The sequence below is a fragment of the Euprymna scolopes genome, chromosome 10, assembly GCF_053919585.1.
Source record: "Euprymna scolopes isolate OS-2025 chromosome 10, ASM5391958v1, whole genome shotgun sequence".
NCBI lineage: Eukaryota > Metazoa > Mollusca > Cephalopoda > Sepiida > Sepiolidae > Euprymna > Euprymna scolopes.
Window position 1 is genome coordinate 97,628,651 of NC_136491.1, and position 16,171 is coordinate 97,644,821.

A 16,171-nucleotide genomic window follows, 5' to 3' on the forward strand; every position below is an offset into this window, starting at 1 on the left:
TACTCGCTACTTAATTTAGCTGAAATAATGCGAAGCTCGCGATTTGTTTACAAACAAACGTTTGAGCCCTCTACGAGTAGCGGACGGATGTTTATTTAAATAATCGTTCGGACAGGTTAATTTCGGCCACCGATTCCGTAGTCAAGGGGTAGAACTGCCGACTGTCATCACGACGGTTCTAGGTTCGATCCTCGGCTTGGGAGAGGTGTTAGTCTAGCGGAACTGATGAGTTGTGATACAACGAAACAGGTCTGTATGTCGATGACTAAAATATATTTTATAAAGCTCCCCTCTTTGGTAGAGCACTCTCGTAAATTATCTTACTCGCTACTTAATTTAGCTGAAATAATGCGAAGCTCGCGATTTGTTTACAAACAAACGTTTGAGCCCTCTACGAGTAGCGGACGGATGTTTATTTAAATAATCGTTCGGACAGGTTAATTTCGGCCACCGATTCCGTAGTCAAGGGGTAGAACTGCCGACTGTCATCACGACGGTTCTAGGTTCGATCCTCGGCTTGGGAGAGGTGTTAGTCTAGCGGCACTGATGAGTTGTGATACAACGAAACAGGTCTGTATGTCGATGACTAAAATATATTTTATAAAGCTCCCCTCTTTGGTAGAGCACTCTCGTAAATTATCTTACTCGCTACTTAATTTAGCTGAAATAATGCGAAGCTCGCGATTTGTTTACAAACAAACGTTTGAGCCCTCTACGAGTAGCGGACGGATGTTTATTTAAATGATCGTTCGGACAGGTTTATTTCGGCCACCGATTCCGTAGTCAAGGGGTAGAACTGCCGACTGTCATCACGACGGTTCTAGGTTCGATCCTCGGCTTGGGAGAGGTGTTAGTCTAGCGGCACTGATGAGTTGTGATACAACGAAACAGGTCTGTATGTCGATGACTAAAATATATTTTATATATATATATATATATGGTATATACTGATGAGTTGCGAAACAGTACTATATGTGGATGACTATAATGCTTTTTATCTTGAGTTGGGCATATTGAGAAGTGATACACGAATTACCATTAGCGTATAAGCGATGCTCTTTGTGTAAACAACTCGAGCAGAGGTTGTTCGGAAGATGTCAAAGTATCGTTAAACTCATGACTCACGCAGCTGCCGCCAATCCTAGCTTAAGGTAGTTGCCAGTCTAACTGCACTGATGAGCTGTGAAACAGCGAAACAGTACTGTATGTGGATCACTATATATATATATATATATATATATATATATATATATATATATATATATATATATATATATAAAGTTGAACATATGTATGTGTGTCTGCGTGTGTGTGTCTGATCACAAATAGGCTCCTATATGGCTGACTATTTAAAAAAAACTGATTACATATAATGATAGAAGATTATCGAGGATCAGGAATGGATATGTTTGATCTGGCAGAACGGTGGTTCATAAAAATTGTGGCGTCTGCGTTCGCGCCTAGTCCCCAAAGTATCGAAATAAAAAATGAAAAAAAAAATCGTTTACCGCGGGGTTTGACATAGATGTACATAAGAATACTTTGATAAGTATGTTTCAACTAAAATAGGAATGGTATAATAAAAGTGTGGGGTCTGCATTCGCGCCTGTACTCCATGGAAATATGGCACAAACTTTAACAAAGACTTTTCATATCTCTTTGCGTAAGTATACTTTGATAATTAAGTTTCAGTTTGAAGAAATATGGTATAATAAAATTATTGTGCGTTCGTTCGCGTCTGACCTCCATAGAATGTAAATATGTCACAAAGTTTAACAAGGTGTTTTAAAAGGGGTAAGGGTCCACAATAACACCTTAACTTTAATCCTAATTCACGTTAGCTTTTATTTATTTTTTTGAGGTGAATCATATTGTGTCGAATAAATTCACCTCATAAATTCACATTTTTATTAAAGTGAAAGCCAAAAAAATAAAAAAGTCGATTAGGCAATTCTCGACAAAAATTCTGCATAACTCTGTTTTTTCCTTCTCTATTTGCACGTGCCACTCTTTCGAAAATTAATAAATAGATGAATAATAAAAAATAAGAACGTTACTTGTAATCGTGTCAAAAGAAGGAAAAAATCCTGCTCACGTGATTATGTGTCTTTTTAAAAACATTTACATAACCTTTTTATTTTTATTATATATCTGTTTAAGCTTTCTTGTAACTGTACTAGAAGGAATTCAGTTGATTACAATCCTTTCTGCGTGTTCTTTACATTACAATAGTACAACCTTGAATCCGACGCCGCAATACTACACCGTTCAATACTGTAAAACTGAAACGAAGCTGTTCTGCTTGAAAATGGCGTCATTTTCTTCTTATTCATATTTATATCGATTCTTTGCTTTCAAAAACTAAAGTAATTACGTATTTACTTTTTTAATATCTCATTTTGCTGTTTCGGATAATTTTACGTAAGTAAAGCTTCATTATTTTTCAAAACTGTTTTTGTTTCTTTGTTTTTCGATATTCCGTCGATATTATTTAGTAAGAGTGTTTAGCAGAAAAGCGAACAAACGACTACCCGAAAAAATAAATATACAAGCAATAAATGTTACCATAGTCAATAAAAGTTCAGTTCATGTTTTTTTTTGTTTTGAAATAGTTTTTAATGCTCTTTACTTGAAATAATTTCAGCGAACCGAAATTAAAACGATATTTGAGGCGATAACTACTTCAATGAATTTTTATATAAACTACACATGTCATAATCGAATATTCCTCAAGCACAAAATAACGGAAAACATTAAAATATGTTCATAAATATTCCTTACGTTGACGGAACTCTCTTAAATTGTTAACACAGAATGCTCAGGTGCCCCTCATTCAAATTGAAAAAGGGGCTCTCCATTTCTAAGTCGTTGCCATTTTGATGTTTTTAAACCGGTTCGTGAATTAAAAAAAATTTTTTTTTACAAACTACTTAAAAACACAAATCACAAACTTTTCTACCATAAAAGTAACTTTTATTGACTATGGTAACATTTTTTTCTTGTATATTTATATTATTATATATATAACATTTTCTCTTTGTAAGGAAACATCATTTTGTTGGTCACTCTTGGCTACGAATGGAAACAAAGTTGATATAAAAAAATATATTTTCGCGAAAATTATCTTTACTTTCATCATATTTTGCTTAGGGTAAAATCTTTGAGTATCAAAACCTATCTCTTTACAACCCCTCCTTTTCATAACATACTTTCATCAATCACAGTCCATTTTCTGTAGGCTGTTTTTGAACCCAGTCAACGTCGGGTACTTCTGCTAGTATATATATATATATATATATATATATATATATATATATATATATATATATAAGAGAAAGGATGTACATTTTTGCAATTTATGGCTATAATAAATTGCAGTTTCATTTAATGTCGTAACCAGCAAATTCTAGCATTGCTACAAATATAATTTGCTGATTTCTTTCTCTCCTCTGATGAGAGGAATAGCAAGAATAGCAAGAATAGCATCTTTTGAAACTCCACGGAATAAGGACTCTCTAAATTGTTTTTTTTTTTTAGTGTTCAGTCGAACAATAAATTTGATTGTAAATTTCAACTTACAGTTTTAATTTCTTTTCTCTTATAATATAAACTCTACTCTATTTATCTTAATAAACTCTACTTATTTGTGTATTGAGCTTTTTTATTTGGTTGTGATTAATATATACATATATATATATATATATATATATATATATATATATATATATATATATATATATATATACATGGTATTTATATTAGATCGAATTTTTCCGTTGCTTATCTCAGGTAAACATTGCATCCCCTTTGGTTTCACTATACAGAGTGGCCCCAAAGTAGGTTTACAGTTATTTAGTATTTGAAATTCTTTAACTAGGCTATTTTAAAAACTTCAACTAGTTTAAATATTTATTTGAAATTCGACACCAGAACAGCGAGTAATTCATTATACCTGTTAACATAAAACCAAATAATTTAATCTCTCAGATGCTCAACATGTCCTTCAACATTGCAGCATTCTTCAAATCTCTCCAGAACATTGTGACACACATTGCGACACAAGCTCTGATCTTCATCAATTTCTGTGAATGCGACATAAATGTAATCTTTTATATCATTTATTGTTTTGGGTTTCTTCTCAAAAGACTTTGCTCTTAACCCCCCCCCAAAAAGAAATCCATTGGGGTTAGGTCAGGTGAACGTGGTGGCCATTCGATGCTGCTCCTTCTTCCGAAGCTGTAGAAAATCTTGGTTAAGGTAGTCTCTTACTAATCAGCAAGGAAAAAGCTGTTTATTTAAATTAGATCTATACTCTGTGGAGTATTTTATATTGCTTGTACATTTTAATTAGCAAGTAACTTCAACCATATATAAGGTAGTTTAATAACTGTAAACCTACTTTTAGGCCACCTTATATATATATATATATATATATATATATATATGTGTGTGTGTGTGTGTGTGTGTGTGTGTGTGTTATTATTTAATGGATACATACGCATTTAAATGTTATTTCATGCACATACATATATGTATATTATTTCATAGACATACACCTATTATTATAAAGGGATACTATATATTAAGCAGAGATTTGCAATATTTTCTTTGACTTGTCATTGACGTGCGTCAGAAGCAGAGATGCGTTATTGTATTGGTTCACGCAGAAAATAAGTGAACTGATAAACATTTCCGACGCCTGCTGAACATTTACGAAGCTTGTGCAGTTGATGTCAGCACGGTTAGGAGATGGGGTCGTCGATTTCAGAGTGGCGACAGAGATGTGAGTAACAATTCGCTCTCCGACCAAGGCATTAAAAGAGGTTGGCAAATGTACAATGAGCATATTGGTGAGTATGTAGAAAACTATTTGAGAAGCATCAAAAGTCGCCCTTTTTAATGGTACTACTTCCGTTTTCATAGCTCTTCAACTGTTTTTTTTTCTTACTCTATTTACCTCTGCATTGTTTCTACTTGTATTAGATTTCTCCTTACAACTGAACTCGAATATTGCTGCTTAAGGCCAGATATAATATAGGATTGCGCAACCCTTGCTTCATAATAAAATCTACAGGCAGACTACCTCTCAAGACTGAACAAAGATCTCCTATGAGAGATGAATTTGCAAAGAGAATGGCGTTACTCCGTGGCTATTAGATGGAAACCCACGATTTTCGCCCACAATTGTAAGTCCGTAGCAATAATGTATTTATGGCATGCGCAGAATGAAGTCTATGAAAAAAAGATCTACGTTATTATCATTTTCTATTTATTTTATTTTTCTCGTCCATATTCAATCGTTTAGAGGATTGTATTTTGCGTCCCTATTAATGTCACTCTCGCTGTTCGCATGCTCCAGGCGAATCTCTTTTAAAAGTAAGAAATGTGACAGCAATAAAATGCATTTCATCTCAAGCGAAACGCAGTGGAATCGAGATTGTTTAAACAGGTTATTAATTTCGTTCTTGCTGCGCAACAAATCACACGTTTCGTTTTGTTTTGTGTACACGTGTGCAGCTTCCACTCAAGCTTCCCTCCTCTGTCTCTCAACACACACACACACACACACACACACACACACACACACACATATATATATATATATATATATATATAAAACCCTCCTTCTTGGATAGAGCATTTCGTAACGTGATATCACCTGTTACTTAGCGTAATCCAAAGTTCCTTGTAAATAAATGAACAAATGATGCACTATAAAATTAAGTGTAAAATGTTCATACAAAAGAAACTTGAAGATATTACTTACAAAGGTCAATACCATAACTACAGACTATACAAAAAGATGGTTGTAGGTTTGATTACTTGAGCAGTCTAGGTTGTAGTCTAGCCGTGTTGATGAGCTGTGATACAGCAAATCAGTTTGTCTGTGGATAGAGGTATATATATATATATATATATATATATATATATATATATATATATATATAAGTGAACATGTCTGTATGTGTGTCTGTGTGTGTGTCTGTATGTGTACATTTTCCAACGCAATAACTCTGTCAATTTTCAGTCTACAGACTCGAAATTTGATATACAGGGTACTGAGATTTGGGAAAAATTGACCCCTGCGGTCTCTATCAAATTACTCAGACAATTTCTGGTCTAAATATTTGAAATTTTACATAAAGGTTATTCCGAGATAGGGCAAGTTTTTAATCGGTTTTGGTCAAAAAAATTTTTAGTTACCAATATATAAATGTCTGTCTGCATGTATGTTTGCATGTCTGCCTAAAACTTTCGACGGAGGCGACGGATTTTACCAAGATCAGTATCGTTTTGCAGCTCGACATTTCAGACGACAAATATCGAAAAATTGGCTAAAAACATTAATATCTTCACCTTCAAGTAGGCACCTTTCTACAGGGGGGTCGCTTTTTCGCCGACATATTTGAAAGTCATCCTCTCGTTTCGATTATCTAGCCTTAATTTTAACGTAATTCACTTCCGGTTTGGACGTCAGGGTTTCCCCTTCTTTTCCTCCTTCGCGTATGGGTTCGAGCCTGCCTCCCTACTACCACTTTTTTTTTGCTCAACATACATTTCCAAACACCCGGGCAACGCCGGACTGAAATGCTAGTATATATATATATATATATATATATATATATATATATATATTGCATTTACTCACATAAATTAATATACGAAAATATAAATTTATGCGTAAATTTTAAGTATTTACTTCAACAGTCATCAATACATAGGTAGAACTAGGTAGTAAGTTATAAAATATATATGGCAATTAAGCTGATGAATCCTAGCGTGGATGAAACACGCGGAATATTGTGTTTAGCTTAATTGCCATATATATTTTATAACTTACTATATATATATATATATATATATATATATATATATATATATATATATATATATGTATATATATTGGTTGGTTGGTTGCAGCCCAATAACCAGTTAAAAGAATCACTCCACACTCACATTTTTATTTAACTCGGCCAATGCCTATATTTTTTCACTAGTGTCTCATGCACGTTTTGTAATCCATAACGAAATAAATATTGTCGCTGCTTTTCTGGCTGCCCTTCAGAGACGATCAAACATTAATCGTCACGCAGATATAATATTGCAAAACCAAACCAAAAATAAGAAAAGCGATTAAGATGAACAGAAATGCTAGTAAAAAACAAGAAAAGCCCTCTCTAATGAGGACACCCAGAAATATATATATCAGACACAACGTTGTAATACATAGATACATACATACATACATACATACATACATACGTACATACATACATACGTGCATATATGCATATAAATATATGCGTACATACATATATATATATATCTTAATATGTATTTGTAATGATTGAAATCATTTTCAAATCTAGTTATAAATAAAGTGCATACACAAGTATATTTCGGTTGTTTTCAACTGTTTCAAAGAAATGTTTATTTAAATACATACAAGAAAACATATTTTTAAAAAACCTCGGATATTCTTTAGAATAGAATTTTCATAAGTACTTCCATCAAATAAAACAAACCACACAAACAATATCAAAATCACAAAAAATATTGTCAAAAACGTAAATGTGATAAGTAAAATTAAATGACATTATATACGCCTATCTATATATATATTTTCACACACACTCACACATGTATTTATTTTTAGTATTTACTTCAGCAGTTCTCAATACATAAATAGATCTAGGTAATAATTTTTGAAAATATTTATGGCAATGTATATATTTTTTAAACTTCATATATATGTATATATATATATATGTATGCATGTATATATACACATATATGCATGTATATATATGTGTGTGTATGTGTGTGTCCTGCACTCTATAATATTGATCTGTATGAATTATATATATATATATGTGTGTGTGTGTGTGTGTCTGTGTGTGTCATGAATTCTATCGGTATGATTTATATATATATATATATATATATATATATATATATATATATATATATATATATATATATATATAAATCATAGCTATATATATACTTCTTTGCAACGGGTAATAAAATATATTTTCAAAACAAAATACAACAAAATGAAGCAAATATTTCGTTAGATGTTGTGAAAAGTGTGTGAAACGAAAAAGAAAATTATAAGCATTTGCTAAAATAAAAATAAATCAAATGTTGTTTGTCGACTGATTCTTTCCTTAATCATTTGGGATTATTCTAAGCACTATATATATATATATATATATATATATATATATATATATATATATATATATATATAATTATACGAGGGGCGTGCAATAAGTAATGCCCCTGACCCACTTCCAATTCTTTGATCTAGCTGAAATTTTGTGTGTGCAATGATTTATATCTCTAAGAGTTATGTGGCAAATTACAGCTCTGAACTAATTGTGGTTTCCGTTTTACAGGTGTTTGAAATAAGTCAGGTGTGAAATGGAGCCTGTCGAATGTCGAGCAGTGATCCTGTTTTTGTATTTGAAAGGACGCACACCACAGGAGACTTTTGATGAAATGAAAGAAACCTATGGTGATAATGCCCCATCATATGACCTTGTAAAACGCTGGCATCGTGAATTCAAACATGACCGGAAGTCTGTGGAAACAGCTCCCAGACCTAGTCCCTCCCTTCTACCATTGATGAGGCATCTGTCCGTCAAGTTGAGGCTGCCATTTTGGAAGATCGGCGCATTACTATTCGCTGAATAGCCCAAGATGTCAAGATTAGTACAGGGTCTGTGGAAACTATCATTCATGGCCATTTGCATATGCATAAGGTGTCTGCCAGATGGATTCCCAGGTTGCTCACACCATTCCAGAAGCGAGAACGCGTCGAGTGCTCCAGAATGAATTTGAAGATGTGCCCAGAAGATGAGTCAAATTTTTTTCAAAAGACTGATTACACAGGATAAAACCTGGGTTTATCACTATGATCCAGAGACTAAAGCCCAGTCAATGCAGTGGAAGCATTTGGACTCACCACCTCCAAAGAAGGCAAGGGTGCAGCCCTCCGCTGGCAAGGTCATGCTCATAGTCTTCTGAGACCAGGACGAAGTAGTGATTACAAATTTCCTGGCAAAGGGTACCACAATTACAGTAGCCTATTACGCTTCACTTTTGAGGAAATTAAGGGAAACTATCAAAATCAAGAGGCGGGGCAAGATCAGTAAAGTTACCCTCCTCCTGCAGGACAACTCTCCGGTCCACAACTCGCATGTCGCCAGATCAGAAGCACGGGCGTGTGGTTATGAAATCCTCCCCCATCCTCCCTACTCCCTACTCTCCTGACCTTGCACCTCTTCCCAGCCATGGAATTGTTTTTGAAAGGAAAGCGTTTCCCAGATAATGCAACCTTGAAGTCACATCGTGGTTGGAGGACCAACCTGGGGTGTTCTACAAAAGCGGTCTCCAGAGCTACATCAAACGGCGGGAGAAATCCATAACTCTGGATGCTTCCTATGTAGAGAAAGACTAATAACTGTGCCAAGTTTCGTTGTTCTACTGCTATGGGAAGTGGGTCAGGGCAATACTTATTGCACGCCCCTCGTTATATATAATGCATAATTATAATTTAATTATAATTATCAAAAGCGTTCAAGGATACTAATGAATAGGCACTGTCTGCAGAATTATAACTGATGCAGTCAACTAGGGTTTATGCAATATTCACGACTTTTTCTCGTGCGAACACTTTAGATCGCCAAAGGCAGGGGTCTACACACATTTTCAGCGTATCCAAGTCTAAGTGATCTACCATCTACCATAATGCAAAATACATTATTTATAAATATATTGTAAATTATGCACAGTATATGAAGGTGTACTTTGGATTACTGCATCTATCTATATTGCACAGTGTAACGCTGTTCACTTTTAGTCATGACTTTACCCTGATGACTTGCGTTAGATGGAATAACTCAGGGATGCATAGACCGAACAGTAGCTGCTAATAGCCAACCTTAAGCAGACATAGGCGCATATTAGGTATAATAGAGCGGTATTTGGACTTAATGATCTTCATGTTAGAAAAGGCTGACTCGGATAAATAAGTGAAACCAAATAATGCAGTCAAGAATATAGCACATTTACTGATGTTGTACTTGTCCTCTGCGGGTAGGTTCCATGATTGTCCATAAGCTCTGGCCTTCAGCCGAATGTCGGCTTCTAGTATTAGAATCTCATACCTCACTCCAGACTTCAAGTAAAACAGTTTTGCAATTTTCGATGCGAGTGAAACAAGCTCAGCATTTTCCTGGAAAGCGTAGCACATGAATATAGCGATTGACTCGAGTAACGCAACGTCTTGAAAGCAAAATTTAGAAAGCATCGAACTCTAACAAACAATTGCCAATTTTCTTTATGTAGCGTGCACTGTCAAGCTGCGCACTTGAATGCTTTTCTATGTCCAGCTCTGCGCGAGGTTCTGGACATTTGCCAGTTGCAACGTTGTCTTTTCAATACCATGCGATCTACCCACAATGTCCTTGCGATCGACGATCACGATTGACGTAATGGGCACTCCTGGTCAAAGATATTTACCCGAATTCGGCGTTTTATAGTTCTTTATTCCCTTCATCCGTAAAGCTATTAATTGCTTGGTGGCCCTGAGGTTGAGGTATAGCAAATGGGGCAAAATGTGGTTTCGTAACTAGGTTCGAACTTATGACCGGCAGGAATTGTCACCCTACACTGATTATTGAGTAAGCATGAAACAACAGTGCCTGTAGGTATTAATGTATAATTTTATATATATATATATATATATATATATATATATATATATATATATATATATATATATATTTAGGCAGAATTTTCTCATTTAGACAAATATTATTGAATAGCACGGAATTATTCTGTTTTACAATTTTCCTTTTTATCTTCTCCAATCTCCGAATAGTCCTTTTTGTGTTTTTCTCGAAATTGTATATGTTGGATCCATAATCGTGAGCGCTTTCGACAGAAGTACTTCTATCATCCTCAGACATATTTTAGAAATAAATGTAGAAATTGTTTTTTTTTAATTTACTTATATATACATTTTCCTAGTCACGTGGTAATTTGTTACCAAAAATCGATGAGAGTATTCTTCAAAATATAATCCGTAGATATGTGGCTCCCAAAAATAATAAAAAAATAAAATTTATTATATATTATAAAAAAATACAGACAACAAGCCTTGTAATGAAAAACAACATTTCGAAAACAAATGACCTGTTGGAAAGGACCAATGTAGTTTACAAATTTAGCTGCCCAATAGGATAGTGCATCTCCAATATTAGTAGCTACGTTGGTTCAACAACTAACACATTGCGCGAAGATTGACTCTCCACCTCTCTGACTCTAGCTCCATATCACAACATTTGAAGGGACATGGTTGCCAACATTCGGAATTTCGAAGAATTATGGTAGAAAATACAAGAGTATTGCAGAGTGAGAGAAATGTAAATAGGCTTAGAATACTCGAAGCATTGTACATTAAAACAAAGAAGCCTCAAATAAATAATATTAATTATGAGTGCAGCCGGAACGTTTTGAAATGTTTGGGATAAATTTTTGAAAATGTATATACGTGTTTGTTTATATAAATGTGTTTAATATATGTAAAAAAAAAAGAAGAAAAGTCCGCCCACCTAACTTGTAACAAATTACCACGTGACTAGAAAAAATGTATATATAAGTAAATTAAAAAACAATCCCTACATTTATTTCTACAATATGCCTGAGGATGATATAAGTACTTCTGTCGAAAGCGCTCGCGATTATGGATCCAACATATACAATTTCGAGAACACAAAAAGGACTATTCGGAGATTGGAGAAGATAAAAAGGAAAATTGTAAAACAGAATTTTTGAAATCGCAGCTTCATAATATATAAAAATCGATAGAATATTAACTCTATAATAATGTATACGAAATCTGCAAGAATTAAAATATCATATTTATGATTAAATTACGACTGGGCTTAGCTTAGATAAATAGTTTTGCAGTTTTAACAAAAGAGCTACTATTATCTCCATTCATGCTGAACATCTACAGAATGCCAACATCAATATATTACGTATGAATTAGTCCCGTGTGGAATATCCACAGGTCCCGCTAGTTTTAATTAAATTGCTAGACACACGAACTCGGATTCAGGTCAAAATGCACTTCAGTGTAAATAATTGAATTCATTAAAAACGTATCGCAAAAACAAAAATAAATCATCAAAAATAAAAGCCATCAGCTACTGAAACCGAAACAAAAACTTATGAAGAATTCTTGAAAAATTATTTATTACAAGAAATGGAAGTGCATATAATTACACAACAATCACTCGGATGTAAGCGTGACACACAAAATAAATAACACACACACACGCTATTCTATTACTATATAAATAGCTTTTTTGTATATCTAGCAAGTTTAAATTACATAGCGAAAATGATATTTATAAACTTAAGTATGGCTTACTTACGGACGATGATTGAATGCATATGAAAAAAATCATAGTTTTATAATTATTGAATCCTAGCATTTCAGCCCGGCGTTGGCCGGGTGTTTGGAGGTGTATGTTGAGCAAAAAAAAAAAAAAAAAAAAGGAAACAAAAGTGTCAATTTTTTAAACTTTGACCTCTATTATGACCTCTTAACATTTACTGTTTTGGGCCCAAATCAAGTTATTAAGTTAGATCCATGTCAAAGGAACCTATATCTAAAATTTCAAGTGTTTAGCCTCCAAACTGTCGGAGGAGGAGTTTGGTAAAGTTCTCAAAAGTGAAATCGTTGAAACTCGACACTTTAACAGCCAAATTTCTGGTTGAAACCGATCCCAAAGATTTTCTAAAATCTCAGTACCCTGTATATCAAATTTTGAGTCTGCAAACTAAAAAGTAACAAAGTTATTGCGAAGGAAAATGTACACAGACAGACAGACAGACAGACAGACACATTCACTTTTATAGATATACTAGCATGGGTGCCTGGCGCTGCCCGGGTGTTTGGAGGTGTATGCTGAGAAAAAAAACAAAAAACAAAAGCGGTCAATTTTTTTAAACTTTGACCCCTATTATGACCCCTTAAAAGTTATTATTTTGTGCTCAAATTAAGTTATTAAATTAGATCCATGTCCAAGGAAGCTATATCTAAAATTTCAAGTGTTTAGACCCCAAATTGTCGGAGGAGTCTGGTAGAGTTCTCAAAGGTCAAATCGTTGAACTTTGACCCCTTAACAGCCAACTTTCTGGCCCAAAACCGATCACATAGATTTTCACAAATCTCAGTTCCCTGTATATCAAATTTGGTGATTAATATTAATGACATTAATAGTCATTGCGAAGGAAAATGTACACAGACACACGGACAGACAGACAGACACACAGACACACAGGCACGTTCACTTTTATAGATATACTAGCATTTCAGCCGGCGTTTCCCGGGTGTTTGGATGTCTATGCTGAGCAAAAAAAAAAAAAGTGGTAGTAGGAAGGCAGGCTCGGACCCGTACCGCAAAGGACGAAAAGAACCGAGTAAAACCTAACGTTTATGCTGTTACGACCACCGCCAAACTGGAAGCGACATTTATTTTTAAAATTAAGGCTAGACAATCTAAAGGAGAGGATAACTTTAAAAAATATCGGCGAAAAAAGAGACCTTCCCTGTAGAAAAGTGCCTAGTTCAAGGGGAAGATATTAATGTTTTTAGCCAATTTTTCGATATTTGTCGTATGAAAGATCGAACTTTAAAACGATACTGATCTTGGTAAAATCTGTATTGAAAGTTTAAGGCAGGCATGCAAACAGACATACATACATAAATTTATACATTGGTAACTATAGATTTTCGACCCAAACTGATGAAAAAGCTTGCCCTATCTCTGAATACCCTTTATGTAAAATTTCAAATATTTAGACCAGAAATTGTTTGAGTAATTTGGTAGAGACCGCAGCGGTCAATTTTTTTTAACTTTGATTCCAATTATGACCCCTTAATATTTATTGTTTTTGGGGTCAAATCAAGTTATTAAGTTAGATCCATGCCCAAGAAACCTATATCTAAAATTTCAAGTGCGTAGACCCAAAATTGTCGGAGGAGTTTGATAGAGTTCTCAAAGGTCAAATCATTGAACTTTGACCCCTTAATCGCCACATTTCTGGCCCAAAACCGATCACATTGATCTACCCAAATCTTAGTACCATGTATATCAAATTTCGAGTATGTAGACTAAAAATTGACAGAGTTATTGCGTAGGGAAATGTACACAGACACGTTCACTTATATATATATATATATATATATATATATATATATATATATAGATAGATAGATAGATAGATAGATAGATAGATAGATAGATAGATTGATTTTATTGGTTGTCATTGAACATAACTGTTGCTTTTCTATAAACATAATTTTTTTTCCACAGTTTTCTTGTTTCATGTTAGCATCATATACACTCGTCATCGTCGGGACGACAAGCATCTGCAGACATTGTTCTCGTTGGTTCTTCTTCATTCCATTCAGATTAACCTAGCGTGAACATATTTGCTACGTCATTTATTCGGTATACGCCGATTGCACGCACATGCACACGCACACCCTCACACAGACACACACACACACACACACACACACACACACACACACACACACATATATATTAGCACCATCCTTAACCACGCTCTGTGTGTCACTGTACGCCGCATACAACCACCTGCTGAAGGATTCGATCTCGCATTCCTCTGATCGCCACTGTGACTCGGCCTCTTATCTTCTGTATTTAAAAATAGGGGGGAAAAATAAAAAAAATATCTTTTTGCATCATCTTAAGCCGATTCGTTTCGTAAGCTTTTGCGAAAGAAATGCACTTGCAACTGTTGGAATGTCGTCTCCCCGACCAACCCATACTCGACTGCAACGCGCCATTCCACTTCCGTCACCATAGCTACAGGCTTAGCCCCATTCCTTCCCTTCAGCAATAGCTCCCGGCTCTAAACCCCACAACCTCTACCCACCACATCATCTCAGTTAGCATCAGCATATGAAGGCACCACTCAAACTCACCCTTACAAAAAAAAAAAAAAGGATCTAATTATACGAGAGATTCGGTGGCTGTTTATTACAAAAGCTAGGTCAGAGTCCTTATACATATGACGCCGTGTAACCAAACGGTTAATGACACAAACTGAAAAGCTGGGTGTGCCACGTTGGGATCACATTTTTTCCACAGAAACTCTTTCATAAATCACACACTTTACCTTGTGTCTAAACCTCTTGGGGAACAGGTTCTTGCCGTGTTAAATTTATTGATTGAAATAAGCACCATCAGAACCAACACACTTTTGCCAGCGCTAAACAAGAAAATTTGTGCCAGTAACGTAAAAATATCGCGTTCTGGTGGCGATGAAGTCGCTGAAGGTGTTTTTAATATCGTTTAGGTTTTTAAAGCAGTTCCCACGTAGAAAGTCGTTGAGATGCTTGAAAAAGTCGGTCTGTAGAGCGTGGCGGATGAGGCAGAGATCCATAGCCCAATTTGTTCAACATCTACACGGTCGGATCTAAATTGGTCAGTCATCTCATAAGGTGTATAACAATAACGTACTGAATTTTCAAAAGTCTATGATAATTTTAAATGTCTGTACAAAAAGAAAATAAAAAAGCTGAAAACATTGAAAGTACCTCGTACAGAGTGACTCCTAAAAAAACAGGCTCCAACTCTAATTAGGCCCTGTTTCTTAGTGTTTTGTCCGAATGAAATAAAACTTTGGTCATAACTAGTTCATTATATTCAAAACATCACATCAAAACACTAGGGTCTTTGGCCTTTTTTTCTCTGTTCTACAGCATATGTTCTAGATGGCCTCCATTTTGCTTTTGTTTTTTTTGGGGGGGTCACCCTGTATGTATCTTGGTTTGAACAAAAAGACCATGAAGAAAAAATTGTATAAAAAAATATAATAATTTTTTTTTTTTTTTATTGCTTCTTGATTTTGACAATAATTTTCTAAAACTTTTGTAAAATTTGTCCAATAATTATTGATTGCATTTTCTATATAATAATTAAAAAAATATGGCTTTTATTTTTCTAATTAATTTTTCATTGAATTATCTCCGAATTAACAAAAATAATATATTTCTGTAAAAAAATTGTATCAGTGTTTGCGCAAGAAAAGAAAACCAATACTTTCCGGCATTTTG